At 39.9% G+C, this 27,901-nt stretch overlaps 1 protein-coding gene across 1 annotated transcript in view; it reads right to left on the reverse strand.

Annotated features, from left to right (window-relative positions):
- Positions 1-27,408, reverse strand: part of plekha6 (pleckstrin homology domain containing, family A member 6) — a 145,058-nt gene extending 117,650 nt beyond the window's left edge. The window contains 1 exon segment of the mRNA XM_042405754.1: positions 27,223-27,408. The gene's annotated coding sequence lies outside the window, so the exon portion shown is untranslated.
- Positions 27,409-27,901: the final 493 nt, after the last annotated feature.

The raw sequence follows: 27,901 nt of genomic DNA on the forward strand, positions 1-27,901 counted from the left end.
GCAGTTTCTTTCATTTTGTAAAAACATAAACATGCTACCAACACAGATTTCTCAACACATACTGTAGAATTTCTGTCTGCTTTCATGTCTCTTTATAGACTAAATGAATGAACAAACTCACGCTTTTTCCTAATGTTTTCTTCTAATGTTACTCCTCCCTCCACCCTGACGGCAACCCCTGCTGTAGTTACTTATTTGTGCGAAGCAAAAACGTTACTCAAACTATGTTATTACTATGCAATGCACATCATTACAATAGCTTTTGCTTGTTCCCAAATTCAATATAAAATTGTGACAATTTGCGTTTTGGCAGCACTCAGAGCCCAACACACAATCACTGTAGTTAGATATATAAAACTGAAGAACATAGACTTGTAGAGTGAAAATTCACTTTGGGTTGGCACCCCAAAACTCTACATCATGTAAGATAACATGGAGCATCTCTAAGTGTCATCACTTGTCATGCCCAGTGTTGAGGTGAGAGTTGGGAGCTCCAACATGGTGAGCTTCTGTGTGTGGCATCATTGTCTGAAAGGCATGCTCAATGTGGCAGAGAACCAGCAAAGAGCTGGACATAATCCATAGCTGAGAGCTGGCAGCCTGTGAGGGGCTTCTAGCAGGGGGAGGGAGCCTACAGCAGACTGGTCATACAGCATATGGCTCTGTGCCAGATATTATGGTCAATCAGGGTTTGTCTTACACAAAGCCAACAAAGCAGAAAATCAATCATTTTGTCTTATAAAATATGCTTTAGAATTTCAACAAAATGTGTAATTTTCTAACTTGTGTTTTCAATAGCTAATCAACATGTCCTCACAGCCATTAATTTCACTTTGTACATATCATACAAAGCTGAAGTGACAGCTTGTCAATTTGACCTCCATTTGTATCAGTGAAGTTTACTGGCTTGTACTGGCTACCTACTTAGCCAGTAAATGAAAGCGAGGATAAAATTAAAATACAACTATTAAGTCCTTCAAACCACAAATATTACAAGGCCTTAAAAACTGAAAGCACTGAATTTTAAGTTGTCATGTCCACTGAGCTGCATTCAGGCTGACATCAGCCATCTCATTCATTCGAATGGGGGTAATCACTACAGGGTATAACGTGAAAGCTGTATTCACGATCATCGTGACGAAAGATAAAATGGTTGCCATGATAACTTTCCAGAGTTGTAAAATCCTGTCTGTGAGTATTACAAACCGCTCTGCACATGTGTTTTGGTGTCTGATAAGTCTTTAAATGCATTAATCTGTGGCTCCAACTGGACTTCCTTAATTGTGTTTCATGGTCTCACCGGGAGCTTAAACGACACACCCCCACCAATGCAGCCCCTTCAATGCTTAACACAGGGCTATTTTCAGTCTGAATGCAACCTAAACAAGACTAAATGTATGAGTAAGAGTATGACTGATATTATGAACACTGATCAAGCCAGTGACCCTATTGATTCTAATGGGTCACCACTGAGCTCTACGAGATAAGACCCTACCAGCCTGATCAATAGATGTGGGTCAGACACACTGCTCACTATGTTTCTGTCTCTTCAACAGCTAGCCAGTTGCAGTCCAAAAGTGCATAACACAGTTAGTCCAGTACAGAAAGAAAGACACTAAGAGAGAAACTAAGAAACTTAATAAAGCATTCAGCACTTTAAATCAGTTCACTTTCAGATACTGAATCATTTTGGAATAGATTGTGATTACAGTGCAGGGTTTTGTAACGCAAAACACTCTGAGGTTCTCTGGAGCTGTTCATGTCCCAGAATGTCTTCATCTCCATAGCAACGGTGGCTGAGGATTATGGGTAGTGTAGAAACTCCCACTACACAATACTGAGAAAAAAACTTTATTTTTCAGAATCAAAGGAGAAATAATTAAAACTGATAGCCGTAATATTAACCTATGGTACTGCTGAGTTATCAAAGACACATTTTTGTGTTAAAGATATCATTAAAAGAAGACATTAAAACAGTGACAGCAAGGAAAATACTTCCAGGCAGCGGGCCCTCCGGTCCAACCACTGCCTGATGCTCACAGCATCTTATAGCACCGCAAGAGGGTTAATATTGCAGTGAAAGGATGGCTGGAGCAGTTGCTCTGATAATGTGCTCTGATAATCTCTAATAATGATGCAGATGGGTTTACGCTGAAATTAATTGAAAGCTTGGTGCGTCTCATACAGATCCTATCAGGTGCCTTGTGTTTTGGTATTAGATGCCGAGGGGTGTGACAAAGCATCAGCATTTGACACCCTGGGAATGAGAACAGGTTGATCAGTGTATGCTGATCTGACATAATCAGTAAACGAACAATCATTTCATTTCACATTTTTGGACCAATCAGTAATAAATAGAGTATCTTGTTTTCTACCAATGAGGGCACTGAAATCCAGTGTGGGAACTGATCTGATGATCAGTGACTTTTATTTTGAAATTTAGGCCATGGCTGCTGTGTACCATGTCCTGTGGATATGACCTTATATAACCAGGTTTTTTTTCTTTTTAGGGCCTGAACATGAAAGTGCCAGGGGCCCAACAGTCCCTGGCACTGAAAGTGTGAGGAACCTTTTGTTTTTGTAGAGATTATTAGAGCCTGAGCACGAAAGTGCAAGGGCCCGACAGGCATGGCATTTTGGCTCTATTGCGCCCCCTAATTACTTTTAGCATTTTTGAGATGCTAGGAGTGCTTGAAAACTCATGAAGTTTTGCACATGCATCAGAAGTTGCAGAACTTGATATCAGATATGGGTCTTGGGCATGGGTGTGGCAAAATGGCTCAAGGGCTCAAGGGCACCCCCTGGAGAATTTCAAAGTGAAAGCCTTCACCTTTAATTTTGACTTAGATTTACGAAATTTGGTAGGCAGATGTACCATCCCCAGACATAAAAAAGCCTCTTGGTGCCATACCGTAAGTCCAACAGGAATTCAGCCATTTTGAATTTATTGTGCATTTTTTCTGCAAAGTGAAGCCATTGACAGTCATTGTATTTTAATGAACGCCTCCTACAGTTTTAACCAGTTTTAAGCAACTTCAAATTTGTTAGGTGACACCTAAAGACCTAAATTGCAAAGCTTTTTAGATTTCATGGAATGCCCTTGGCGTGGTGTGCCATTGCATTTTGCCAAAAAAGTCTTTGGTGCATTGAAAAAGGAAGTTGTTGTAACTCGACATTATCCAATTTGCCCTAAATTTCTCATGTTTTATAAGAGTCCAGCAGCCTGTTGCACAAGCTGTGATTAAGTTCTCTCTTAAGTTAGGGTGTAAAGTCCACACTAAATAATACGCTGAAACTAGTTAGTTTGATCTTAAATCTGTGTTGATGTTTGGTTGCACCACGGAGACGTAAGGTTCATCTTATCTACACTGGTGTTAAGTCCATACTAACCAAAATATGGTCGCAGAAAATGATGTTTTCTCTTTCTGTGACCAATCAGGGAAAAGCACCATCCTTGATTAAGTGTTTATTACTGTGTTGTCAAAGTACATACACATGATAAAAACAGTTGGGCTGACAATCTGGGTTAAGGGCTTTCATATTTCATCAACACTAACCAAATAATAACTATATCGCTATTGGTTAGGTTCATAGACTGTAACTTTGTCACGTTACATCTGTGGTGAGCATTTTTCATTATCATTGCTTTGTAATTTACGACTGTCTCAGAAAATAAAGTACTTGTGTTGCCAATCACTGTGTTGTTTGTTGTTTTTAATGTAACGTTATTTTTTTATGTTAAAACCTGTCATGCTCATTAAGTGTATGCAAAAACAAGCTTGTGCCCATTTGTCTTTCAACACTTTGCTACGCAATCACCAAGATGGCTAAAATTAACGGCTAAAAAAAGCTAACGTTAATCATCAAACAGCAACAAAAAAGGTGAGTTAACTCGGGCAAAACATTATGATTAGGTGTTAACTAACTTACAACCTTGGTCTATAGCCAGTGAAAAATAACAACGGTGACATTGAGTGGTGAAACCATCAACTACAGCATAGGGTGACATAATGGTACACTGAGATGAAATTGTAACGTTGTAACACACACATAATGATAGCCCACACTGGCAAAAACTGTTATAAATTAGTAGTTGTTAATTAGAAAGCTATCTAACGCTATATATTTGCTTGTCAACACTATAACGTCAGTGTCTAACATTAATCTTTTAAGTTCAGTGCTAGTCCTGTAACAGTGTAATAAATTACTATGTTGACATTAGTTTGTGTACTGTTTCAGGGATTTGGCCATGTCTGATCATAGATCAAACTTCACACATGAATAAATAACAATCCTTCTCTCAAAATATAAACAAAACAAAGAATCATTGGAATCTAAATTTAATAACTTTGTTACCAATAAAAAAACAACAAATATGAAAGGACATCACAGGCTCCATCAATGCAAAAGGAGTGGAGCACAGGGATGTGAATGAAGTGAGGAAGAAGTGGAGTGACCTTAAAATGCAGGCAGTTGAGGACTTTCCACGACATGTCCCAACAGGAGGTGGACCAAAGCCAGATATGGGGCCATACTGCTCACTGATTTCGGACATTGTTGGAGAGGACTCCCCCTCAGTAATTGGGATTTCATTTGGGATTGAGAGTGGCACCCCAGAGGAAGATCCAGCGCCTGTTTCAGAATCATCATTCCCACCAGCAGCACTAGCCCTTCCACCAACAGCAGCATCCCCCCTCCTTCATGCTCCTGAACTCTGCCCCCACCTGCAGAAGCATGTCTGCCACCATCCCTCCAACCCCAGAGCCCACCTTCACTGGACTGGATGTAGACAGTCAGCCTACACAGTCCCCTGAGGATCAGTCCAGCAGCCACCCACCACCAGCCAAGCGTGCTAAAGGCAACGGGAGGCCTCCTGCTCCGAGCACAGAAGAGGATCATGTTAACACACAAAGATGTGAAGAAGCTCCAACAGGAAACACACAAAATCAAAGCAGAAATAGAAAAAAATTGAGCTAGAAAAGATCAAATTAAACCTAGAAATATTTAAATTACAAGAAGATCTAAAAGCACAGGGATACACAACCACACTTACCAACACACAATAACCCTCCTCTGTCAGTCACATTATTTTTAGACAGTAAAAAAAAACCTAATAATTCTACTAATTCAACAATTCTGTTGTTACTAATATTGTTATTACTAATACTGTTATTACTAATCCTGTTACTAATACTGTTATCACTAATACTGTTAGTACTAATTCTGTTGTTACTAATACTGTTATTGCTAATTATGTTGTTACTAATAATTATTAATAATACTGTTGGATTTCCAGAAAGAATGAAAAAGAAAAACATTCTTAAAAAATAATTAATTTATTATAAATTAATGTATTCATTATATTTATTGTTATTTCATTTCAATTCTTAAATTATTGAGTGTTATTTATTTATGCAGTTTCATATTTCACATTTCAACATTTTTTTGTATTTACAGTAGGCCTCTTATTGCAGTAGCTTGTTCATAGCTTGTTAACAAAATGATTAATTTATTATAAATTATTATATTAATTATATTCATTGTTATTTTAATTAGATTTTTAAATTATTAAATGTTATTTGTGTTTATTTGTGCAGTTTTATATTTCAAACATTGTGTTGTTGTATTTACAGTAGGCCTACTAAATAAACATTTTTTTCATGCCTATTATATGAGGCTTTTGATTTTCAGCTCATCCAAAGTAGGATGCAGTAAGGTAGGCCCGGACAGTGGCTGCCTCTGTTGGTAGGGGATCCTCATTGTAAAAGGGAATATCTATGTCACCCCTATCATCTGCATTTTCTTCCTCTACAAGTGGTAGAGGAAGAAAATGCAGCTCTGTCAGGCCCTATTAAGATGCCTATATGAAAATATGAAAATATGATGTGTATATATATATATATATATATATATATATATATATATATATATATATATATAATATAGCTAAAAGTTATACTAGTGTTATTTTTCAACTTGACTAAAAGCACTTCAAGCAAGATCAATGCATCTATTGAAAACAATTAATCATGATCATAACTTTACCAACACAAAGCCAGACCATCTATAAAGCTATACTGGTAAGAATTTGTCTGCTTTTCACACTAATTTGTAAAATATACAGCAAAAATAATGTAGGAAATGATATTTGAATGAAACCTCTTTGCAAACAGGCCCATCGGTTCTTCAGAACACCTATGCACCGCTCCACCACATTTCCTGTCTTTGTGTGTGCTGAATTGTAGCGTTGCTCACTCACACTTGCTGGGCTTAGGTATGGGGTCATGAGCCATTTTCTCAGGGGATTGGCCTTGCAGCATTTGTGATAACAAGGTCAGCATCACACACAATCTGAGTGTTGATTGAGTGGTATCCCTTCCTGCTCACAAAATCATTTTCGTTGTCTTTTTGTCCCTTGATCCTGATGTGTGTGCCATCTACACAGCCAAGTAGGTTGGGGAAACGGGCTATCTGGTAGAGCTTCTAATGCGTCATGTTCTGTTGCTCAGGCTGAGTTGGAAACTTAACGTAATCGTGAAAATGCTGACACAACGATAGTGCAACTGATCTTATTGTTCTACATACAGTAGATTTATGCACTTGAATTGAGTTGAACAAGTTTTGAAATGATCCTGTGGCAAAATAACTTAAAGCCAGACACACTTGTAGGGAAGGACTGAGGGCACCATTTCTCTCTGTGTCATGTTACAAGTCTGCGGCCAGGAGGTCGGCAATCTGTTGTATCTCCGCTCATGGAAAATGAAAACGTGAGTATAAATCAAGGTCATCATAAATGTCCAACAGATGTAATTTATCATGGAGAACGCGTTGTCTATGCAAAACAGCCAGTATAATGTGCTTCTCCTCCAACTTATCCCACCTTTCGAAACAATGCGCCATGCCAACTGTGCCAACCGTTACTTTATGGAGGACTTTACACCTACTAAGGGCTAGGCGACAACAGCATTTAACATTTGACGTAACATTTAAGTTATAACTTATGTCTACGTTGTAATTATTTCAGCTGGTGCAACCCTTAAAATGTTAGTAGCGCATAAACTCCGACCTAAGTAAGAATTTATGTTCAAACTAGGCTACGTTTGAACTTATGCACAGCTGGTGCAACTCAGTGCAGGCCTGAACACTATGTTCTATGAGAAAGAGGGGCTGCACCAGAGATGGGCTCCTGAATCCATCTCAAACTTGGACCTAAAAAGTGGGGTATTTTGCAAAATAACCTTCAAATAATCTTCAGTAAAGAATCTAAAGAATAGGTAACAGCATTTATCAGCAAGAACAGAAGAGGAAATATCATCTTTGGATATATTTTTTAAATCAAAACAACTAGCTTGCTGTCAACTTCTAACTGCTACTTGCCACTGTTACCAACATTCCAAAGGAGAAACTGCACTGAGGAAGCTAACAGAAGAGTTATTTTGTCAACACAAGAAGAGAATTAAGGGGTCCTTGTTAGCGGTATTCTCTCTCTCCATGAACTTGTGTGATGGCGGTGCGACTGACATTTGCAGTGACCTCTCCTAGTTCCATCTTTGCAGTGTGTTTGTCCATGTCTATGTCATCGTGTGAAGTGAAAGGTAAATATGCCTATGATTGTCAGTTTCTTCTAGACATTTTTTTTCTGTGAATTCTGTAGGAGTGGCTGCACTGGGAGTGAGCTCCTGATTACATCTCAAACTTGGACCCAAAAAAGTTTTGCAAAATAACCCTCAAAAATCTTCAGAAAGGTCTTTATAGAAGAAGTAATAGCATTGATCAGCAAGAACAGAAGAAAATCAAATTCAAATCAAATAAACTAGCTAGCTGTCAACTGCTAACTGCTACCTGCTGTTACCAATATTCCAAAGGAGATACAGCACTAAAGAAGCTAACAGAAAAGTTTTCTTTTGAAAAAAGATAAAATCTAAAAATAAAAATAATTTACCGTGGTTTAATGAAAGTTTGTGGAAACTAATGAAATCTAGAGATGCTGCACTAAGGAAGGCAATTAAAACTAGAAGAGACACTGACATGCTGATTTATAAAGTTTTAAGGAACAAACTTATGCAAGAGCTAAGAGAAGCTAAATCTCATTTTTAGCTCAATATATTGAATGAGGCAAAGGCAGTAAATTGATCTGGAAAAACATTGATAATCTCACAAGGAGGGACCCAAAATTTTAAGGAGATTTTAAACTCAAAGTGCAGGGAAAGTTAATTGAAGATCATCTTACTGTTGCTTCTATCTTAAATATTTTTTTTTTGAGTCTGTATATGAATAGGAAAAAAATGTATGAAAGGAAACTGGATATTGTTCCTATAGATGCTACAGGCCAGGTTTTCGAGCTGGTAGAGACTAATGAGTTACAAGTAAAAGCTCCTTAAAAAGCTCTAAAAGTAGAGATGCTTTCCAATTTGACACTATGTTTGTTAAATCACAAAGATATTGCAACTCCCCCTATTGCTCATTTAATTAACTTGTCTTTTAAACACAGCTCCTTTCCTGATGACTGGAAATGTGCCATTGTCACGCCTATTTTTAAATCTGGAGACCACCTGAAGCCAGTAACTACAGACCAATAAGTATACTGCCAGTACTCTCAAAGGTTGCTCAGGAAGTTGTCATTAAACAACTGACAACATTTCTTAATACAAGCAACTTTGGTCCACATTTTATGCAATTTGGCTTTAGAGCAAATCATTCCAAAATTGCTATCTTGCACTTTATAGAGCAAATTAAATCAAGGCTTGACAAAGGTGGAGTAGTTGATGCTGTATTTTTAGATCTGCGTAAAACATTTGACACAGTCAGTCAGGATGTTTTAATATCAAAACTCTCTAAATTTAACTTCTCATCTAGAGCACTGGCATGGATGTCTTCATATTTATCTAATAGGATACAATGTGTTACAGTTGGTAACACTATCCAGTAACAGGAAGTGCACAATGGGTGTTCCACAAGGGTCAGTGTTAGGTTGCCTATTATTAAGACTATATATTAATGATCTCCCTCAACAGTGTCATGATGTAGAACTACAAACGTATGCAGATGACACCATTGTGTACATATGTGCAAAAATAGCTGCAAAGCTAAGAATTGCATTGGAAACACATTGGCTTGATCAATCATGTCTGAGTCTAAATGTAAACAAGACAAAAGGGATTGTTTTTCTATAAAACCATGGTACAACCTCCTAACGCTAATATTCTCATCAAAGGTGAAAAAACTGACATAGTTACTGATTTTAAATATCTTGGTGTTACACTGGATCCAAATTTGAACTTTAAGAAACATGTTAAAAAACCATAAAGTACAACTTAGCAAATTTTAGACATATTAGAAACTCTCTCTTTGGACACAGCCAAGATATTTATGCATGCTAGGATTCTTTCCCCACATGTCTTATTGCATCACATGTTGGGGGAAAGCTGGAGAAACAGCAATAAAAAAAACAATGCAGTTCCATCACTATAGGGTACTGGAGAAATACAGTTTATTGAGCTTTGAGAATTTTAGATTATTCTCAAATTTGTGCCTAGTGTATAAAATTTTAAATGGTTTGCCCCCTCCTCCACTATGTGACTTTGTGTACACTTGCTCAGTAAGTTCTATTAGATCCTCCAGAATATCCTCTATACATGATACCATACCATACCATTTTGTCACACTGCATTTGGACAGTCAGCTCTCTCTGTGAAAGCCACAACTGAGTGGAATGTCCTGCCTGATGATATGAAGAGCTGCAGTTCAATCAGTGCATTTAGAACCAGGTTGAAGAATCTGCTGAAGGCTGCTCAGCTCTGTGGCCACTGAGTCTGGATTTGATCTCATGGTATTTTTAAATAATCTTGCTTTTGGTTTGATATGCTTGCATTGTTGATTTCTGGTTGACATTGTGGGTGTATGTGATGTGCTGTTTGTATTTTGTATTTTGTACAATGTGTTTTGTGTGTGTGTGTGTTTTTTGCTTTGTACTGTTTGTTATTGTGCTGTTATATCTTTTAATTGTAAGGGACTACAGATGAAAATTAGATTGAAGCTAAATTTAGCACAGTGCATCATTTATGTTAAAAACTGTACACTGTCCCGATAAATAAAAACAATACAATACAATTTTCATTTTCATTTTCATTTTGGGAGGGCACTTACTAATTCCTGACAGGCCTGATATGGATTAAGACATAGCAGATGGTCAGGGACTGGGTTCTTTTATACAAATTGGCTGCAGCCTGGAAGCAGCTGCGGTATGTCTTCCTTACAAGATTGCCTGGATAAGATCAGAAAGAGTTCAGGACAACACCACACAACAAGACAGATCCTTTACTCTTGCATGACACCCAGCTGAGCCAGTCCTAAGCTGTTCCATTCAAATAAGTCCTGCTGAGGCCTCACATAGAGGTCCACAAAGCACTGAGCTACTGTAGTGGGATAGTGGCCATATTCAGGCAGTGAGTCACATCACACATGCTCTCCTACAAAGACTCTCTCATACACATCCATTACAAAAGAGATCTGTAAAACAATAAAATAAAATATCCTGGGGCATGCACACACTCAAGAACAAACCTCTGACTAACCTTTACATGGACATCTAAAACATCCAGCCAGAGTCTTCAAGTCACAAGGAGTAGACTCTTACTGAAAACCATTCAACACCTTAAGATCTCTGCTGGTACACCCTAAAGATAGACCAACTCTACCCCCTCCCAAGAGGAAGAAGGGAGTGGTGTATGACATCATTACGACATCAAATGTGACAGTTGTGAGGAGATCAGAGACTATCAGTGAACCCATGAGGACCCTGGATAAGACTGAATGAACACTGTAAATGAACAACATCAGCTGCCTGTGATCACCAAACCAAAACTGCTCACAGCCTCTATTGGGAAGAGGTCAAAGGAGGTTAAAGATTAAGGAGAGGAGAACATTCATATCTGAGACCAGAGACCATCTTGAACAGAGACAGGGGTTACCACCACCTCCCTTAAACTTTGGGAACTGTGTTAGAAGGGCTATATCTCCCACACAGTTATTTCTATATTGATGTAAACCTACTCAAATTATAGCTGAGGCTTGGCACTTTGACGTAGTATCCATTATTTCATATTGAATTTGCTGAAGCACAGAGCCTGAAGACCAAAACATGTGTAAAGGCCTAAATGCACTGGAAGCGTCTGACGCATGCGTTTTAAATTACACCCATTGTTTTCAATGGCCGAACACGCACTAGAAGCATTATGACGCGCGTCAAACTGCCTTGACACACCTATTCCGGCCTTGTTTCGATTTTTGGAGCGTCAAATGAGGGCCTAGCGCCCAAAGCTGTTTTCTCTGCAGCCGAAAAAGAGAGAGAGAGCGAGAGAGAGAGAGAGAACAAAACCTCTGAATGAGAGAAGTAAAACTTTATATTCTGATTATTTTACGGCAGTCACGTTTTAACGCACAAATAAATAACCATCAAACAGTCATGATTTACTGTGGACACAGATGCTCTTAGTTTTAGTTTCATTTTCCTCCTCTGCATTTCTCCCTTTCATTCATTCATTACATCCAACTAGCAGTTATTACAAGGACAAAATGACAAATTTGTGTTGGTTCTGTGGTGTTGGAATTTCAAATCTGACGTTTGCAGTGCACCATAGGAGCATGATGGTATGATGTGTAATACCTTTTCAAGAATCAGTAACATACAATCCAGTTCAGTATCAAAAGGGATCTGTTATTAGCCTCTCACTCTAAAATATTATTATTTTTAGACTGGGACCTTGGATCCCATTTCTTGCTTAACTCATCATTTCTCTCCAAATTGCATTTTGGCCATATACTTAATTACTGAAGACAAATGTTATCCATCCGTAATATGTATCTTCCCACAGGTTTATTGTCAGGCATCATGCTCCCTCCCCTCTATCACTCTGGCTCTTTCAGACAGCCTTCTGTCAACATACTGTTATGACAGAGGACAAGAAGAGGCCTCAGATTAGTGATATTTATGGGAAGAGGCTCCTGCTTTTCTGCTCTAATGAGGCAGTTCAGGTCAAGTAAAGAAACAGCTTAATTAGCTGTTGCTGATATGCAGTAAAGAATGATAACATACAGGACATTGAACTTAAAACTGAAATTGAGTTCAGCATGAACTTGCCAATTATCCATCACATTCCTTCACTATTAGGAATACCTGATGTTAAAATGTTGCTGATATTATTGTGTTGTCAGGGATTTGTGTTTACACAAGTATTTATCTCTAGCAAAAGTCTTATTGCTTTTTTTTTAATTACAGCTATTTGTTTCCCTTATTTATTGTTCTTTTTTATTTTCTTAACCTTCTCCTGCAAAGTCACAAAATATTCTATACTGAACATAACTGCAAAATGTTTAAGATAACTGCAACATATTCATTTATTTTCCTACAATATCCATGCAACTAAAGCATGATTATCATTTTTTAAGGTTAGAGAAAGATCATGGTTAAATATCGAAAAAGGCTACGGTGACTTGAAACATAAGACAAGATGTTTACGACGATTGTTCCCTAATCTTAACTGAAGTGCTTTTGTTGCCTACACCTAACCACAACCTTGGTGTCCTGTGTTAAGGTTGTGTGCCCAATGGCCATAATGGCCACCTCCCAATGATTCTGCACAGTAACCCTTAGCACTTCCTTCACTTGAAATTATGTTGCCACTGAACATAATGCATAATGTTATGTTTCCCTCAAAAAGTATTTGGCAAAACAAATTAGATGTATATAAAGATAATTTGTTGGAGACAGGGTCGAGAGACTCTGAGGTGCTTGCTAAATATGAGCCCAGAGCTGCTTCAGACATGACTTTGATGATCAGATAATCAGTTTGTATTGGTTGCCTTTACATATGGACTGACTGTGCCACTGCTTAATCAGAATACTATTAGAATAGACCAGATGATAATTAAATAAATTAATCACCTTGGACACAGGTTAAAGGAACAACTGAAGGTCAATATCTATTGTTCTACCACAGCAGCTCCAGGCACAGACAAAATACTGTAAAGTCAGTATGAGGATCACTGCAGGAGTCTCATACAACACGCATCAGCCTCACACCTTCCAGCCACATGACACACAGTTCAGGTGGTGGGAGTGCTGCTCTGATGCTATAATCTGAATATTCTCCAGTCCTGGCAACTACAACAGATGCCTCTCATAAATCACCTGCTGGCCTGATTTCATAAATTCACAGCAGCAGAGCACAAAACACTGGCAGCAGACGTCTGGCCCAGTTGGCAACAGCAACCTGCTTTCATTTTTTAAAAGTGACAAGAGGCCTGAGCCATACTGTCCCCTGGTGGACAGAGCAGGCACACAGCAGTCCTAACTGTCCCTGTCCTCAGCTTAATCATTTTTAATTTCAGGGTTTTCTATGTAATCATTGTCAATCCAATCTTCTAAAAAACCTAAAAATGTGACAGTTTAATGTTGCCTTGCTTATAACATCTGATAAAATTCTGACTTATTCCTGCATGATTTGGTTGCCATTTCTATATATAATTAATGGGTTGTTTCTCAGCACCTTCAAAGATGACTTATGTGACTCTTACAAAAATAATTTAAATTAGCGTTTATGCAACTAAAACTACTTTGTTAAGGATAGGGAAAGATTGTGGTCATAGTTAAAAGAAACCAAAGCTGACTATTGGCAGAAGATAGGACACAAATCATGGTCTCTGATGTCAAAGTCAGATGGCACCATAACAGCGCCATGCTACTTCCTCCTTTGAGAGAGAACAGTCACTTCCAATAAAATCTCATAAACTCTACAGAGGAGTGTCCCACTGAGACTCCACACATACTCCTGTGCAGTTCTCTGTTTTCTTTGCTTTTGCCTCTCCCCTCACTCTGTCTAAAAACAAAGACATACTGTGTGTATGTGTAGGTCCGGCTTTGGTGTTGAAGCCATAACCCTAAACTCAGTGCAGCAGCGATAAAGCAGTGACAAGCAGTCAGAACACACCTGTACATGCTTACACACATGTACAGGTTTCTGTGTGTGCATTTCAGCAGGGACCAGTTCACATGTGCCCTCTGAGCATTGTTGTTATTGTTGTTGGCTCATTGAACTGCCCTGACTGACCAGCAGTAGCTGTTTATTATTCAGCAGAGCTCTGATGAAATCTCTAATGAAATGGTAGAGTGTTTTTGAGGTTTGTGCAGTGAATGCCAAAGATATTGAAATAGATTATTTAGTGTTTTCAAAATGCACTTCATGATTTATTAAAAGATCCATTTTGCATCCTCCCCTCTTGCAGAGGGCAGCAAACACCTTTGGCACAGTGCATTGAGTCAGCCGGAAATCTGACAATTACAACAATGAAGAGGACATTTGTAAAGCAATCAGATCCCTGAGGCTGAGTTTTTATGAACTGGTAGACCGTATTGTCAGTTTTTTTTCCCAGCAAAACAGGCTATTATCCTGTAAAATATGCTTAAGGAATCTAAAATGTAACAAAAGGTTGTCAGGGTTCAACAATAAAAAAAAATTGCAGGTCTGTAACCTACTGGCCCCAAGACAATTTTTACTGGTGCCACTTCCAAAAGTGGAAATTATCTGCATAATCACATAAAAACTAAGACTACTACTTTCCATATTCAATCTTTTTATTAAAAGGGATCCTGGAAACAACAGAACAAACGTCGGAGCCCTTAAAACAAAAAACAAAACAAAACAGAAGCAACAACAACAAAAAACACATACACACACACACACACACACACACACACACAAAAACAGGACCTCGAACATGGTGTGCTCTCACCCCCTTTGACAGCCATCTCTAAACAACCCTATCCAGCTTGAACTCAGCAACCTCTGGCCCCTCAATGCTGATATACAGCAGGCCAGGAGGTGTCATTTGACTAAAAACTATACTATAACATTTTCACACCATTTTGGACCATTATCAATACAATATTTATTAAACAAAAACAACACAGGTGGAGGGGGGGCTGAGCCCCACCCTTGGTCAGGAGGACAGGACACAAGCTAGTGTGACCATAAATGGCACCAAAACACGGTGGAGAACTATTAGCATAGTTTTTTTTCTGTTCATTTGGCTTGGGCACTGTGAGAGGGTCCAGAGTTTATAATACATTTTTCTTTCTTTGCGATCTCCAATTTTTTTCCACTGGCCTGATTAGGCCAGTGAGTTGCTTGATTGACTGGCCCTAGGTCATCGGGCCACTATTATTGTCGAACCTTGGTTGTGTCAAAACCCAAAGTTTATCCACATATCTCAGTGCAAGATCATCAAGATCATAATCAAACCATATTAAATCCAAGTGAGTGTGAAGTGTACACACAAGACAAGACTAATGGTATGATGGTGATATGTTATGCTAACTGGAGAGCACACAAATGTTTTTATTTCCTCATGAAATTTTAAATCTGAGTGACTTCAGATTTAGAATTTCCTTTTCCTTCAACTTTCACTCCTTTCTCTCTCGATTTGTGTTTGGTTGTGTCATTTATTTGTTAATTCTTTGTTACAGTATTAGTTTCAAGTTGTTTTAGAGGGTTGAAAGGAGAAGGGGAACAACAGGCTATGGAGAGTCCCTTTGGAGCACTTTGCGTGTGTCAGCAGCTCAACGTTATCTGTGGACAACACCCTCAACTCTGGGAGTGATGTCCAAATTAGGAAATGTGCATCATGTAGCAAGTGGATGTGACTCCTCTCATTGAGACCTGCTGATAGACCTAACAGTGGAGCAGAGGACAGAGACTGAGATAGCGATGTAACTAACCTGAGCACTGGTATTTGATTTGGTTCTCAACAAATCATTTTAAAAATATTTTTATGAAACAAATATTCGTAAAAAAAATAAACACTATTTGTGCTTTGCTGAATAACGTATTTGTATTTGGGCACACCCCTACTGAGTAATAAACTTAAAGTAACTAGAATAACAAGTGTTAACATGTCAGCTTTGTAGAATATATTTTGTATGCCGTGCATATAGATAAGAGTGTGTGTGTAAGAGAGTCATGTATTTGATACATGCATTAATATTTTCTGATATGTACACTTTTAGACCTGTGAATATTTTTAGTGTTCAGTCTTTCTAGTGTTCAACACTGATCTGTACCTGTATCAGATTATAAGCTTTGTGGTACTTTATATATTTATGTATACTAAGAAAATACATAGGAAACATGTAAATCATGTGAGTGAATTGAACTTTGTTGGTAAAATGACACATTATACCACTCCACAGCTACAATGAGCACTTGTTTGTTTAGAAACATACGTAGAAATATGTACATGCTAAATGTTTTTAAAGAAGCAGCCTTTTCATCACTTAGGGGTTTTTGCTTTTGAAAGCAAATTGTTTTATTGGCATATAAAATTGCCCCCCCACCCCTACGATTTTGTCGGGTGGGGAACAATGATATAGTATGATGCGCTTTGTTGTAAGATTCTATATTGGTTTTCCTCCTGTCCTCCACAATTTGTTGAGTCACCAGCCACCACTGTATGTGACACATAATGACATATAATAGGAAATAAAGAGAAACAAAGTTATTGTCACATCATCAACATCACATTTCTATCGTTACGCCAACGCACTGCATCACCTCTGAGCTGCACACTGTCAGGCTAAATCATCTAACTGTTGTCAAGTCATATAGAGACCAAAATGGCAAGGGCTTTACAGTTTATAAAACATAAAACAGCCTCTATCCTTAGACTCTCAATTTAGATCAGGTATAACTCAACAAAAAACCTTTGACAGGGAAAAATGAGAAAAAACCCATAAACAACATCAGCTGTGCACTCCCAAAGTATACTTACTGTCCAGAAAAATAGAAACTTAATACTAAATTTCACATTGGTCTCCCTCTGGTTCTGATCACACCTGACACACACCAGTAAATCCATGGGAGTGATATCAGGACATATCTTGTCCCTCTTTCTCCATTTACAAGACTATCAAATGCTTGCACAATATACTTAAATATACTATATCATATAAAAAAAATGGAAGTTGGCTCTGAAAAGCTTGCTCAATTGTGAGGGACAGCTGTACTCAGCTGTACAGAGGATTTCAACTGTCACTCAGGGCTTTATTTTCATGAGCTCAGCATTGCGACTCACAGTCAAGTGTGACCTCACTCAGAGGAGTTCCAAATGCACTTTTGGTAACTTGGTGGCCAAAAGAGCCAGGCACACCTGTGGCACACTTGGATAAAGGGAGGTAGCAGAAAGAACACATCATCATATATTATAAGGCGGCATCACATCCACTTCTTTCATCCCCTTTAAACATGTACAGGCTTTCACTGACAGTTTGAATCCTGTGGAGATTGTTCCTCAGAGGAAACTTGTTGTTGTCTGGGACATGCAAAGTTTCAAACATGAACCCAACAGCTCAAATATGCTGCCGAGAGCAGATGATGACTCTTTTTAAGTTAAATACACTTTTCTGGACACAGTGATGATCCAGTAATCACCATGTTTTCTGTGCGTAATAGCGCACAATTTTACTTGGTGTCACAATAACCATCTGCAGTTAAATACCACCTTAGTGCCATATATAAAATGGCACTTCAAATATTCTAGGATTTAGCATGTTTTTAAAGTTTACATCTGTTAGATCATACTGTTTTTAATGCAAAAATAACTGCTGACAACCTCAATAATTGCCTATTTAATCATCATATTTTGACTTAAATGTGATCTTGGTGATGATCTACAAGTAAATTAGGATTTTTTTAGATATCACTCTTTTGTTTAACCAAAACAATCTCTATCACAACATGTTAATCACAGCCACAAGTCTAAATGTATTGCAATTAAAAATGTGGAGCTCCAGGCAACACTTTGGCCAGATCTAATATTTTGGTTTTCTGATCTGACCTCCATCAGCAGTTACTGGCAGGACGACATTATTTTTCTGTGCCTTTCAGTTTTATGGAAGGAGGTAGACAGCAAACCACTGGACGAGTCTCTTCAAACTAGATTATTTTTATTAGATTCCTGTGCTGTTCACCATGGACAAGCTAATTCTTATCCACCTTAGAGTGAGTACTGGACTGAGCTTCTGTGACTAACATACAAACACACACACGCTGTTCTCACACCAACACACAACTCTGCAGTGTACAAGTCTGACAGCACATCTGTGTCACGCACATGTGTCTGTACAGTAGGAGTGTGATACAGCAGAAACACATAAACAGACCTACCTCTGTTCCCTCCCCTCTCTCCCTTTCCCTCCAAATTTCTTCTCTCCCTGCAGCTCCTACACTCACCCCCTCCTCTCTCCCCTCCATCTGAAATCCCCCTGCCCTCATCACTTTCATGTTTAACTCTCGCCTTCCCACTGCTCTGCCACTACACAGTCCTCTCTCCCTCTTCTACAGACAGTTGACTGGTTGCCAGGGTTCATGAGGCCAGAATGAGAGGATTTTAAGCAAGAGGGAGAGGTAGAAACAATTGTGTCTTTGCAGGAAGGATCTGTTCTTTTTCCTCTGGGGCAGCTCTCACTGACCACACATATGGATTACATTCCCCACAGAGCAGCTGCTGGCATTCACACACTAACTCACTCTCACTGTACTGTCTTTCTCTCTTTCTCCTGTTAGAAATGTCTCTCCCCACCTCTGCAGCTATATGATGTATGAGATGCAGACACAGACACACACACATGTTGGGCCTCATATGCCCCAAGTATGAGACAAAGGCAGGCCTACACACAGTCATAAAACCTGACTGACTGATAACAAAGAAACGGCACCAAGTCGAACAAAAGGAGTCCAAAATGGACTTCAGTTCCCACCATGCTATGCTCAACTCACACGCAGATGCGAAATCCAGCAGAGTCAAACTCTTGGCTCCCATTGGACAAGACCTGCCGGAACCCACTCTGGCTGTGATGTCACCAAGAATATAAACACCTGAGACGCTCTCAAAACTGCACTTCCAGGAAATAAGGAAGTACCCCCGTACGTATGTTAACTCTAACTAGGCCCCACAATCTCCACCTCACTGGACGAGTAGAGATTTGCTCTGTGTCCAACTGACCACATTACAGGATCAAGCAAGCCAGCGCTCTCACCCTTTCCTGTAGAAGTGAAGGCGGAGGATAACCCCACTTTTCCTCGACTGAGTGGACTCCACTGTTTCCTCCACAACTCCACCAAGGATCAGCTGCTGTGAAACCCGCTGACAGAGCAAGAAGACGGCCCTGTTACCATCCAAGCCAGAGGAACTGAGCCAGACCTGAAAGGTGGACTGAAACACATCCTACTCACTTCCTTAAGCAATACAAGTAAGAGGCTTAAGTCTGGGCAGAGATAGGTTACTAAAGTGTGTGTTATTTTAAGCTTTATTTCTGTTGTTGTGAAGTTAATGGACCATGCTGCTATTAACGTGGAAATATTGCTGCTTGTTTTGGTTGTGTTTATCATGCTAAGCTGATTTGTGTTTTGCCCAGCTTCATTTGGCTGCTTTGTGTTAGTTTTCCACTGTGTGCAAAGCCAGTGAATTACATTTTATCTGTTAAAAGGCCAGCAACCTTGCAGTCCATTCACCACGTCTCTGAGTGATTAAAAAGCAATTATTGCGTCTTCCCACGGCTGCTAGCATGTCTCTATGCTTTTGGTGCTTTCACCCCTCTCTCTCCTCTTACTAACCATGCAAATACCAAATCCTACACACACTCACACACACATTTGGTGAGTAGATAACTCAGTAGCATAGCTCAGCTCTGTCCCCAAGCTAGCTTATTGTCAGGGACACATGTAAAGCTGTGATGCCATTAGCCATTGTCTCTATTCAAATAAGATATGATAAGATAACACTTTATTGATCCCCCAAGGGGGGGCATTCATGGTGTCACAGCAGTAAAGATAGACAGCAGATAAAAGTAACCATCTGTAATATGAATAAATAAATAAATATAGTCATAAAAAATGTACAACACAATAAGAGCTGTACTTGCTCTCTTCAGAGTGACCGGGTGAGTGGGCAGGGTCCATGAAAGGGGTGGGGCGGAAGGGGATAGTTTTGTTTCAGGTATTGTTGTACAGTCTAATGGCTGCAGCAGGTAGATGATGGCATTGTCCACGCCAACTTTACCCACGTATGTGAACTGCAGAGGGTACAGGGAGCTGCTAACCAGGGGCCTCAGCTGCTGCAGAACCTCTCGAATACCCCCATGACATACGAGGTCAGTGCCACTGGCCTGTAGTCATTGAGAGTCCTGGGATGTTTCTTCTTTGGCACCAGGACAATGCAGGAGGTCTTCCACAGCTGGAGCGTCCTCCTCAGTCTCAACGAGAGGCTGAAAAGGTGCTGGCACACCTCTGCAAGCTGTCCTGCACATGACTTAAGCAGCCTGGGGTTGATGTTGTCTGGGCCCATTGCCTTGTTGAAACAGAGCCTGGATAGCTCTTGTCTCACCTTGCTAAATGTAATGGGTGGCCTGGGGGAGGGGAAAGGGGTCGTCTAAATGTCCTCATATGTGTTAGTAGTGAGGTCATCTCTGTTGGGAGGGGTGTTGAAGTGGGAGGGGGCTGTACTGCCTCCTGCACTGTCCTCCGCAGCAGCTGTGGTGGGGCATGGAGAAGAAAAAGGAAGGACAGCAACTGAGGTATGGATAGGGGCAGAGGGTTTGTGGATTGGGATGTTAGTGGAGACATGTCCTGCTGAGGTCCTGATGGTGGGGGTTGAGTCAAACCTGTTAAAGTACAGGTTTAGCTCATTGTTGAGTTCATGGCCCCCTTCCACAGCTGGACCTGAATTAAGTCCAGTGATTCCCTTCACCCCCCTCCACACCTCTTTGGTGTTGTTCAGCTGGAGCTTGCTCTCCAGCCTTGCTTTGTAGCTGTTCTTAGCCCTTCTCAGCTCCTTCCTCAACTCCTTCTGGACTGACCTCACCTTCTCCCTGTCTCCTGCCATGAATGCCCTCTTCCTCCTGTTAAGGAGAGTTTTAATATCCTTATTAATCCATGGCTTGTTGTTTGGAAAACAGTGGATCTTTTTTGTTGGAACAACACTGTCCTTGTAGAACTGTAGATAGTAACACAGTGGGATAGACCCTCAGTGTCCTCTTTGTGGTCCCCCAGGAACAGGTCCCAGTCTGTAGACTGGAAGCAGTCCTGCAGGGCCTCCTCCTTCTCTAGACCACACTTTGACGGTCCTGGTGGTGGCAGACTGCTGACATGCCACAGGCTTGTATGTTGGTACAAGGTGTATCAGGTTGTGGTCTGATCTGCCGAGGGGAGGAAGGACAGTGGAGCTGTATGCCTCCTTTTCATTAGCATACAGCAGGTTGAAGGTTTTGTTCCCCCTTGTCTTATAGTTCACATATTGTGTGAAGGTTGTCATTGTTTTTGAGAGGGATTCATGGTTGAAGTCCCTGTTTATTGCAACCACCAGTGTGCACTGCCACCGCACTCGGTGGAATGTAATAAACAACTACCACTACAACGTGAGTATGGGACAGGTAACATGGTCTTAGTCCCATAGTCAACAGCAGAGTACAGATGCTCTTCCCCATTGTTACGTGTCTGGTGTTACACCATTTGGAGTTAACAAAGACGACAAGCCTCCTCCTTTCCTCTTACTGCTTTGTGTCCCCCTGTCCGTCTGCACCAGTATGAAGCCGGCTATCTCCACCAAGCAGTCCGGTATGTTTACATTCAGCCATGTCTCTGTGTAACACAACAAGCTGCACTCCACTATCTTCATGCTGACTGTTCGTCAGTGCTGTGAGCTCATCCAACTTTTTGGCCAGCAATCTCATGTTTCCCATGACAATCGATGGAAGGCAAGGTTTAAATCTCTACCTGTTCCTTTGCCATCTCTCCCTTTTCTTCACACCGGCTCTCTTCTCACTTTGACGCCTCCTTAGCTCTGCTAGGATGTCTGGCGGCGGGGCTCCCATATGGACTCGATACTCCAGGAGCTCTTCCCTTGTGTAAGTGAGCATTGTCTGGTGAGTCCAGTTAGTTTAGGACAAGTAAACACTAGCTAACAGCTGGGTTAGAATAACGAAATAACAAAGAAAGCTGGGTTAGAATAAAGAAATGAATAAGAGTTAGACACCAAGCGCTGCTGCAACAGGCTGCCAGGCTGCCACCCGCAAGGTGCACCTCCATGAAGAATAATAATTCCTCTATGGGATTGACTCACTTGTGTGAGTGAAAGAACAGTTCATGAAAACAACAAAAAACAAACAAAACAAAAAACAAAAACAAACTGTAAACCGAGGTACTTTCTCTTAAAAGTCAATTTCATATTTTGACATAGAGTTTCCACTCTATTAGTCCTGTACTGAAAGTTGTATATAATAATGCATGTGTATTTCAGCCAGGACCACTTTAGTCAAAAGAAAAACTTTATTGCCATTTGCAGTAGTTATATTTGGCGGTATGGCTCTGTTCTGGAAGCTCCATGCCTGTCCATGTGCTTACATGGAAAGCCTAAGGCAGTGAGAGCAGCAAAGACCCCAGCTACAGAACAGAACGGGCAACAATGACAACAGAAATGACATTGTTTAAGTTAGACACAGCATGTAAGGAGGAGCTTGGGTGGAGGTGTGTTGTAAGCAACTTGCAGAGGAAGCAGCAATGGGAGGTAGACTGAGGCAGCTTTAAATTAAAGCTGCAAGCAGTGATGAACAGGCCCTTGCACCTCTGCACACATCAGGCTGCAGTGCAAACGAAGGGCTTCTGTCACAGGCATGTAGATGTCTTCAGACCCAGGCTGTTTTCAGACAGTGCAAGAAGGAGAGACAAACCTCACTTCCTTTGTCCACTGTTTTGCCCGCTGCTGGGGCTGCTTTGCTGAAATTTCATAGGGGGCGCTATTCAGCCAGTTTGCATCACTGATGGAATATTGTCATGTAGACGTGTTCAGGTGCAGTTTGGTGCAGACTTGAGCATTTACAATAAAGTTATAGCAACTTTCTCTGTCATGGCGAAACATCAAATCTCAATGGTGTGAGGATGAGAATTTTCTGAAGGGTGAGACATGTCTGTCTTGCTCACAACTGTGTCATGATGCAAGTTTTGGGAATTCAAGACAAACAACATTTAAGATGTCCAATGTTTAAATAAAATAAAATAAAGTATATAAAATATTCAATGCTCAATTATTGCAATATGAGGCATGATACCTTCCTCTTTTAAACACAGTAGTGAATGAAACAGCCTCTGTCCACATCATCAAACCTTGATGTTAACTTAGCAACATGAATACATGTCTTGTCCTGCAGCTTGTTGAACGAGCCACCAAACAAATATTCACCGCTAACTTAAGTTAGCAGCTAGATGCTAATTAGCTGTTTCAGCTGCAACACATCAAACAGCATGTAAGCATATCTCTAGATGTCACTTCGGACCCGTTAGACGCTGGTTTGATTGTTACCCTTCAAAATCCCTGTTAGCGACACGCTGTCCATGACTTGCACTTACAGTGGTTTGTTTACTTTGTCTTAAATGAGACACTAAATTTTGCAATTAATCCACAGTTCACATGCCTGCCGAACCATGGGGGATCCGTACGGATCACGGATCAACTACAATCTGTAACACCCCTAGTTAACACTTGTTATTCTAGTTGTTTTAAGCTTATTACTCAATATACGGCTCAGCTTAAAAACAAACTAAAGAAACTGTCAGAAGCAAGCAGCCAGACCTCCTGCACACTAATCACACAAAATCAACAAGTGACCTTTCAATTAAAAACAGGATCAATTCCACATGAATGAGTGAGCCTAGATATCTCACTGTAACTTCAACTAGCAAACTACCCACAGCACATTACATATATATCTCTGCTGCATTCTTGTTAAGGAGATAAATTCACACAACAGTCACACAGAGAGACATTTAACCATCAGAGATGAAATTAGCAACCAAAGAGACAGAGAGAGAGAAGCTGTATCTGACACACGTTATCTGACGTCTTCTTCTTCTATCATGGAGATGAAATATTCATGTCATAATATCCATTTGTGGCTGTTGGTCTTCTTGTTTGTTAGTTAACAGAACTTTATGGCTGCTGCTTAACCAGTCTGATATCATTAGCAACAATGACAAACAAGCTAACTCTTCTGGTTGTTTCTCCGGTTGCTTCTCTCTCCAGCCTCCCTGGTGGTGTCCTGCTACTGCTGTGCTGCACAGTCCAGATCTTTTCTCCCATTAGCTTAACAACAGTCCTTAATAGTCCTTCCATGGATGTATAAAGAGTCCTTCAGGTCTGGAAACTATCATTGGACCAACTCGATGTTAATATTGCATTCTGGTTGGTTTTTCACCAGACCTGATGTGCGTGCCAAATTTGGTGAGTCTGTCAGCCAGCTGAGTGAAGTGAAACCTGTGGAAGAAACACCGGTACCATCCTGGTGAAACAGTCTGTAGAGGAGCTGCTGTGTTCAGCTGCACAGATAGGAAATCCCTCGGCTGACAGGATGTACCACTCTGTTTGGAAAAATCTTTTATTCTCCTCTTTTTGGTTCATAACAGCGGTTGGCAACCAGCAAATCTTACATTAAAAATCACATTTTTTGTACGAAATTTTGTCCCGAATCCATTGATACAGGTTTGAAAGTGGTCAGACTTATAGTTTACACATCAGAAGCATTTGTTTGACACAAAGCCCATGCCCAGAGATTGCCTCCCCATTGGTTTACATTGTAAGGTGTGATGTGGAACTACAACTTTCAGGGCTTATAATATCTAAACCGTTCAAGAGCATTGTTAAATTCAGAGGCTAAGTCTGTTCAGTTGGGGGGTGCTTTCAGCACTTTCAGCAGCATCCCCATTAGTTATTCAGGAGGAAGCGTGAAATGTGGGACAAAAGTATTTGTACTTGTAGGTTTGATTTTTACTCATAGATTTTATTCCTAGCCACAAACTTGGGATTCACACATATAATTGAGTTCTGTGGGAACTTTTTTCATCCACAAACAGATAGATGTGGAACTGCAAACCTGATGCGTAACGGAAAACCTTTTTTGTAACTGCAAACCTTTGTGCAAATCTTTATGCACTCATACATTGGAAATTATTTGTGCAAATCTTTTTCATTTGTTTACAAAATGTCATGCACAGCTACAGATCTTCTTACAGATCAAAAATTGTATCTTTTTGTTCAGATATTTTTTACACATTCAACCATTTGAATTCATTTGATCAAAACGTTTTTAACATTCACACATTTGAATGTATTCATACAAAATGTTTTCCTTGTAGTTTTAGTTGCCTAAACTTTTACCTAACCACAGAGATTGCAGATCAGAAAAGGCTCATTTGAATGTTATGTAGTAGTATAAGCAGCCCAATCAGCAGACAGAACATTGATCCTGGATGATTCTGAATAAAGATTGTGGCTGCAGTTTTAAAAAGCAAACATCCACTATTGGATTGTGACAGGATCTGAACTTCTATCTCCCGCTATAAAGCCAGATTTGCCATACACCCATCCACCAGCCCAACCACTACACTCTTACTTTCTGCTTCACTAGGCCAGTGGTTCCCATTTGCTCTGGCCTCTGTTTCTAGTGTCTCTAGTCACTGCCAGTTCTGCTGGTTCTGGCTGCAGCGCTTCTGGCTTCTATTGAACTCAACAGTCAGTGATTGTGGCTGGGAAGCTGGTAAGGGATCTTAAAATAAAAAAAATAAAAAAATCCAGCGGCATGTTAGGATTATCTTTGTTTTCTTTGTTTCACTAGCTTTCTAGAGGCACCTGTGATGTTCCTGACATTAGGACAATGATCTGCCTTTTTTCCTGAAGTGGTAACTGCTTGTGGTCACAGTAGAGATGGACCACATAGACAAAATAGTTAATTCTTCATGTAAGGCACAGTCCTTGATCCAAATATAACTCAAAGTGCAGCCCTGCCCACCACCAAAGTTCTAATTACAGGGATTGAAGCTGCTATCACTTTAAAATTGATTGACAGATCTTGTAAAACAAACTAAAACTAAACTAACACTAGATGACAACTAGCACTGTTTTATTACCTTAATTATATATACTGACGTATCTGTAATATATCAACAGCTAATCAATATATCAGTCTAAACCTCCAAAGAACTGATGCCAACCTGTAGCCCGCCAGCTGCCAGAGATATACAGCTCAGCCCTAGTCCCACATACTGCTCCCAACTGTTCTCTGAAGCCTTCAACCTTCATCATTCTAGCTACACAGTCAACACAGCATTTTCATTGTAATAAAATACAGAAACTTAACACAACAGGGATCCAACTAGACATGTGTCGGATGAAGTCCATGTACCTTTTTAAAGAGTTGGTTTACCCAGACTACTTTCAGATACTTATTTTCCACCACAATACATAACGAGAAACATTCTTAAAAAGAAAATGTTAGAAAAAATAAATATATTCCAACATTAGGCTGGAAAATTACAAAATAATGGAGGAATGCACAAGTATGGAGGTCCTAAAGATGATATAACTTATCTTATCATCACACATTGTTATACTCTGCATAAAAGATATATCAGTTATTTAGATAATATTTTTTGAATACAAATTAAAAAATATCATCTGTCAGGACTCCATAGTTAAACACTATAGTTACTTGAAGTCCCTGTAGTTTTTATGTTATCAATCAAATAAGAGGGCAGGAGCTTTGTCACCAAACCCACTGCACTGAAATCTGGTTGCAAATATTGTGACCTCAGAAACATCAAACTGTTTGAGATCTTGTAAAAGGTTATACAGTTTGTCTCTGGAGTCTAAAATATTTCCTCTATGCACAACTGTGTGAATGTAAACAAAGAAAATATAAGATATCTATCCAAGGAGGGTTGAATCAAGGGCTTGGATAACCATGACCTGGAGGACTGAGAATCTTCACAGACATAAAATATTTATGTTGTTTATATGAAAAAGTGTTGAGAATTTTCTGAGTGTTGACAGCACACACAAGCAAGTACCTAAACTTACCTTAACTTTAAAAACCCCATGAGGAAGGCGAGTCCCCACAACATGACTGTGTAAACAGATTTATGTCCTCACAACATGAGGAATACCTGGACCACACACACACACACACACACACACACACACACACACACACACACACACACAAATGTCTCCCCTAACAGAAACTGAATGCAAAGCGAAAAGAAACTAGAGATGCCTCCATATTTTCTGCCCCCTCTTTCTCCTCCTTCACTGTTCTAAGTAAAGAACACGTGCAGCATTGCTTACCTTCCTCTGTTTTCCCTTCCTTCACTTTCTTCTCTTTTTTGTTGCTATCTCCACTCAAGTCTGCTGTCTGTAGCAGCCGCCTACAACATGCTGGGGCTTGGCTGGAATGGACCAGTCTGCAGAAAACCCCACTGGTCTGGAGAAAATAAGAGAGAGAAAAGAAAGGAGGAGAGTTTCAATCTTGCATGTGAGCGGAGAATCGAAAGAAAAGAGAAATTTGAAACCTCCAAAGCTCCAGAAACAATCACCCCCCTCCCTTCCTCCTCCTCACTGCTGTCTACCTCCAACTCCCTCCCTGCTTCCCTCCCTTTACTCCCCTCTGCCTCATCTTCCACTCATTCATTCAGTATATAAGTCAAACCACTGATCCCTTCATCATGTCGCCTTTTCTTGTCACTTCCACTCATTCTTTTTTTTCTTCTTTTCTTCTTCAGACCTCCATGTCTGTCTTTCTTTATTTTTTCACCTTCTTCTTTTCTGAAACAGTTGAGGTTGAAAGTAGAAAGGGTTGAGTGGAGAAAAAGCAAAACTACCTTCTGTTCCAAATTTTTACCATGGTCAGTAATCCCAGCATATCTAAAACAACCTTAGGCTGTAAAATACAAATCACTCAAACATGGTCCATATTCATCAGATTCTTTTTTTATTATTATAGTGAAGTTATGAAGAGACAGACAGA

The sequence above is a fragment of the Thunnus maccoyii genome, chromosome 3 (genome assembly GCF_910596095.1).
Source record: "Thunnus maccoyii chromosome 3, fThuMac1.1, whole genome shotgun sequence".
NCBI classification, from domain to species: domain Eukaryota; kingdom Metazoa; phylum Chordata; class Actinopteri; order Scombriformes; family Scombridae; genus Thunnus; species Thunnus maccoyii.